The sequence below is a fragment of the Siphateles boraxobius genome, unplaced genomic scaffold (assembly GCF_051911475.1).
Source record: "Siphateles boraxobius isolate OS27281-9 unplaced genomic scaffold, OSU_SipBor_1 135, whole genome shotgun sequence".
In the NCBI taxonomy this organism is placed as follows: domain Eukaryota; kingdom Metazoa; phylum Chordata; class Actinopteri; order Cypriniformes; family Leuciscidae; genus Siphateles; species Siphateles boraxobius.
Window position 1 is genome coordinate 1,366,501 of NW_027508739.1, and position 6,000 is coordinate 1,372,500.

The 6,000-nt window shown below is 31.4% G+C and overlaps 1 protein-coding gene across 2 annotated transcripts in view; it reads right to left on the reverse strand.

Moving 5' to 3' along the window:
* Nucleotides 1–6,000, reverse strand: part of hnrnpll (heterogeneous nuclear ribonucleoprotein L like) — a 121,304-nt gene that overhangs the window by 101,178 nt on the left and 14,126 nt on the right. The window lies entirely within an intron of this gene.

The window sequence follows — 6,000 nt, forward strand, 5'->3', positions numbered from 1 at the left end:
AATTGCAATATTGACCTCAATAATCGCAATATGACATTTACCCAAATCATGCAGCCCTAATTAAGACAATCGTTTTGTATTACATGTTTCTGAAATGTTACGTTCATGCATGCAAATGAGGCATCATCTTATTAAACATGCACTCATTTGCATATAATTCCAGCACATAAATCTCAACTGATTGGATAAAGGCAAAATTCTGTTTTGATTTTGTCGATATATTAGAGTAATTTTTTAATCTCTTTTTTGTCACTCCATAAATAAAAAAATACAGGAAAAAAATATTTAAAATGTTCTATAAATCAGGAGAGTGATATATGAACAAACTTCAGATTATAGATATGAATAAAACCGTGAAGTGGAGATCTCTGACTCAAACTCACTTTAAAGATCGACAGACTCAAAGAGATCAAGTGCAATAAGATCAAATCTTTCCACTAGTCTGAATGAAGAATATTATGGAAGCAAAAATAGAGCAAGTACATTAAAAACAATGATTTTGCCTGTAGAGTCTTGCATTAAACTCAATATTACAGCAAAGTATATCACACATCAAAACTAGCGGTGTAACGATCCGATACACATCACGATCCTGAACTCACGATACCGTATTATTGCCATACTCATAGACATATGATAAAAGGTTAACACAAATTTGAACTTTTGATTAAAATGCTAAATTTGATATTATATTGTGTGTGTAAATGAATAGACTTGGTGCTGGAAACCCAATACAGGACAATAGAGACACCAGAATAACAATATTCATGATTCTGAAGCGGAAAACAGAATTATTTTAGACGAATATGCTTGAACTCTGTCTTATATTTAAAATAATGCATAGGCCAATTTTTACTGGTAAAATCAGACGTTTGGCATTATCAGGACCCATAATTATTATACTATATAGTTAACATTATATATAGCAGTTTAATGTAGTACTGACACTAAAACTCTGTAAACTTGAATTTTTTCACACAGTAATTTTAATTTTGGGTGAACTATCCACAATACATATTGTTGCATTTTTGTATTGCGATATATTGTGACACGATATATTGTGACACCCCTAATCCAAACCCAGACCCAGAATCCATCAGTGAAACAGAACAGATCTCCCTCATATCAACATTACACACATTCAAATCAATGGCTCATTTGCCCATTGGGCAGGTCATGTGACCCCGTTTAGCCGTACAGACGCCCTTCATTTCCCATCAGCCTCGCTGAGATCCCAGACAGACTCCAGAGACACAAACGCACACCGACGGTTTGCATACACACATTAAAAAGGCCCAGATTATGCATGCAAACTCATTCCAGAACGATTCTGATAACGCTTTTGAGCGAGGGCGTTTGATTCCCAGATAATCAATCAATCAATCAATAAAAGGGAAATAATACGTGCTCGGGTTCAGCTCAGGTCTGCCAAAGGCACATGTACGATCATCGCTCAGATAAGACAGTGATAAGTGACATTTAAACCAGCCAATAAAAGCCACTTAGTATTCAAATCATCACGGCTGTTGAATAGGAGCGTTTCTTCGGAGCCGAGGCATTCGCTCTGGGCAAAATACTGAAGCCATTATATCTGTCTGTCTTCTGTTTCTGAGCGTCTGGACTGTGAAAACACACACACGCACAGTTGAGATCACAATAAAACAGCTGAATGAGCTGCGATATGAATAATAACTCTGCACATTAAAGTCCACATGAAACAAGATATTCACTATATCTGTGATGATGCATGAATGCAACAGAAAATGTAAGCATCACTTTGCAATAAGGTTCAATAGTTAATGTATTTACTAACATGAACTATGCAATACATTTGTTACAGTATTTATTCATTTTTGTTAATATTAGTTAATAAAAATACGGATGTTCATTGTTTGTTCATGTTCACAGAGCATTAACTAATGTTAACAAATAAAACCTTTGATTTTATTAACGTATTAGTAAATGTTGAAATTAATATTTACAGAGATTAATAAATGCTGTAGAAGTATTGTTCATCTTTAGTTCACGTTAATGTTAAATAATAAACCTTATTGTAAAGTGTTACCGCATTTTCAATAAATTGATTCCATGATTGAACATGTGACCATTGTTCACAGATGTGGCATTTGTCATATACATTTTACTATGTTGTAGTAAAAAGATACTGTAGAAGATGGATGCATATAAATGCTAACAAAATAAGTTCACATTAAAGTTATGAATGTTATAACACACAATGAAAATATAATTTCTGAATCTTTTAGAATGTTCAAACATATAATTCTTTCCTGAGTTCATTTCGTTTATAAAAAATCGTGCTTTTCATTATTTTTACTACTACTATGATTTTCACATACATGATTAAATCGGAATATGTCGATTATAAGTTCACGCTTACTTTAGGTGTTACATTTTATGTAAATGTTTTTAATTTTTTTTATATACATTTTAAAATGTTTTAGCAAAAATTTAATCACTGTTTACTGTCATAATGGTGCATATAAATGATTAAATATCATTCTTCTTTGTGTTCATTCAATAAAAAACATGCTTTTATTATTTTCACACGCAAAATTAAATCAGGAACATGTACTACTGATAATAATGTTATAATTACACCAGGAATATATATATATATATATATATATATATATATATATAAAACTTACTTAAATCAACCGAGTTGCACAATAAAATGCTGACGTAAATAATACATGTATACATATTTATTGTTATTAATATATATAAATCAACTGAGATGCATATTAACATCCTGGAGTAAATATTAATAATAATAATAATAATTATGTTGTTATATATATATATATATATATATAGAATTAATAAATAAATATATATTCTAAATATTTTTATTTTATATATGTATATATATATATATATATATATATATATATATATATATATATATATATATATTATAGACATATATAAATATAAAAATCATAATATGAATATTAATTATAATATCATAACATAATAATTAGACCAGGAACATGCATTAATAAAATAAATGGGTTCCATTATAATTTAATGGTTTAGATGTAGTATTAAATGTAATGATATTAAACAATATCATTGATCGGACTGTACTGACGCTGCTGTATGAGAACTGGACGATGAGACTGCAGAACTGCTTTATAGATGAAATTAACTAATTTAATAATTGATGATATTTACAATGAACTGACTTCAGCTGAACAACAGCCCAAATGCATTATTTTCCTGTTATCTCTTTAAAGCTGCTTTGAAACAATCTGTACTGTATAAAGCGTATAATCTGTACTGTATAAAGCGCTGTATAAATAAAGCGAAATACTTTACCAGATGCTTGAAATATTAACAACACTCAGTCACAACACAACACACACAGACACACACAACACACACAGAGCAAACTACAGCGCATCTGTCCTCTGGACGCAGATTATATTTAATTAGCTGTTCGTTTAAAACCGTTTCATAAATGACTCACTCATGATTCTCGTACCTGCTCCTTTTATGGTGACTAGAGTCTAGTTATTAAAAATGTCACACCGGTGCTGAAAAAAAGGTCAACAGCTCATCCATGTGAAATACCTTCAATCTGACTTAAATTTAGATTTTTACTGCCATTATTCTCATATGCACCGCACACGTGATACAGTGAGTGTTACTGGACACTGTTTTAAACTACTTTTGTCAAATGCAAAATACGTTTTTATGCATGTAATGGATTTTTTCTAAAAAAAAAAAATGTCTTCATTTCGATGTTTTCGACCATCCATACACACTGTGTCGCGCAACCATATCAACATGAACTCAGCACCGCAAAAATATGATACCATCTTTACCGCTGTGTTTATGAATGTATCAAACACATGCACACTTTGATCACAGCGCAATAGATGCAATTAAAGTATTTCCATGCCTGTTTAATGTGATTAAAATCAGCATACGCCCACATATTTTACTACGATTATGGATGTTACGATTATGAGCTTAACCGCATCAATTTGATCAAAGTATTCTGTTTACATTAGAGATGCATAATATATCGGCCACCATATCAGTATCGGCTGATATAATGTTATCGTTATCGGCTCGATAAGAAAATTTGGCCGATATATAAAAGCCGATAAATAATGTATTATTTCCTTCAGCTGAGACGCTTCAGATGCGCACTGTTCAACATGATGCTTTTAAATTGCTTGAAATATGGACTTAAAATAAGGAAAATACAGTAAAGTCCAACATGTGCTGTCATATCGGCTACATAACATTATAATGAGAACTTTATAACTGTGTTTGGACATGGCTTTTAATGATGAGACTTCTGTTTTTGTAATCAGGCCCTCAAAACTGATACACAAATTTTAATTTAGATTTATCGGGCAATATATCGGTTATTGGCTTTCAAATATATTATCGGTTATCGGTATCGGCCAAAATTTTAATATCAGTGCATCCCTAGTTTACATGAGATAAGGTTTAATCGCAATGTTGCCTAAATTGCATTATGAGTTTGCATGTAAAAGCATCATGTGATCAGACACTCTTAGTCTTCAGACGGATGATGTTCACTCGTTCATGCACTCAAGCCCTTAGTAACACTGTACCATGGAACAAAGATCATTTCAGATGGTAAATAATGCTCTAAAATATACCAGAGTACTTAACAGGCTCATTCATCACGATATATACAGTAGGCGATCAATCAAAATGCCTATTACCAACATGTGCTGCAAAGGGACGGTTTGCAACACTGCTCGGTAAGGCTGTAATTGTGATGTTTTTAATTGTACATGAAGATAAAATAATGAAGTAATTATAATAATATTATAGCATTTAATCTTGGCTAATTATTTAAATACTACAGTGACAGCAGTGCATGAAGCGTGCTTATATTTTACTGTACAGTACTAGCCAGTGTTTTAAATTATTACACCAGGTGTGCATTATTCCATAAAATAAATAAAACCATATAAAAGCTGGATTTTAGGGTTGTTCTGAATGGGAACGGTGAGTTTCTATCACATGGATTTATTTACTTTGTTAAAATTGCGACCAAATTAGTGACCAAATTATTTAAAAAATAAACATTTGAAACTACGTTTTAATAATTAACTTATGCATTTCAACTTCAGTTGTCGTTGTATTTCAACTATAGAGCAATTCGTAACGGCTCGACTGTTTGTCTCGACTGAAAATGTAACTATATAATATGATAATGCAGCTATAAGACAAGACGATATTATAAACATTAACATCATGATTTCTGTAAAACTGACTTGACTTACTCAAGTGCTATAAGAATTATGAAGATGGTTGCTTGACCATTTTTAGTTTGTCCTCGTTGTTTTTGTTTGATGTTACTGGCATAGCAAAACCACTAGATTTGTATTTTCCTTGCTTTAACCACAGCGGCCGTGTTTGCATCACATTGCACAAGAAATCTTGGGTTATACGGATGTTTGCAGAAAGCTCAGATTCTCGTCCTTAAACTCCTTGAACAAGCTCATCACGAGTTACATGAACATACAGAAACATTTTGCACATTTTTGTTCCGTAGACTGAATGCCATTCCTGGTTCCCCAACGAACCTTCAGTGATCAGTTCATAATCACACATTTTCTTCTTAGTGTGAAGAACATTTTAATAATCTAAAGAAGAATGGATTTTTTATTTGATGCCAAATTAAAAAAGAACATTCTAATAATCTGAAGAAGAATGGAATTTTTTATTTGGTGCCAAATTAAAAAAAAACTTTATTTTTACTTTGATATATAGGCTACCATAGTACTATGCATTTATGTAATATATTCCATGCACACGCGTGTTACTTGGGTACTTTAGGATATATCTAGGCTGTATTTTAAATACTTTACTATATGCACATTGAATATAATGAAAACGACTTGATTTTCTAAAAAACAAAAAAAATCATATTTAATGTTATTGACATGACACCTCAAATTAATCAAATATAACATGCATGTAACG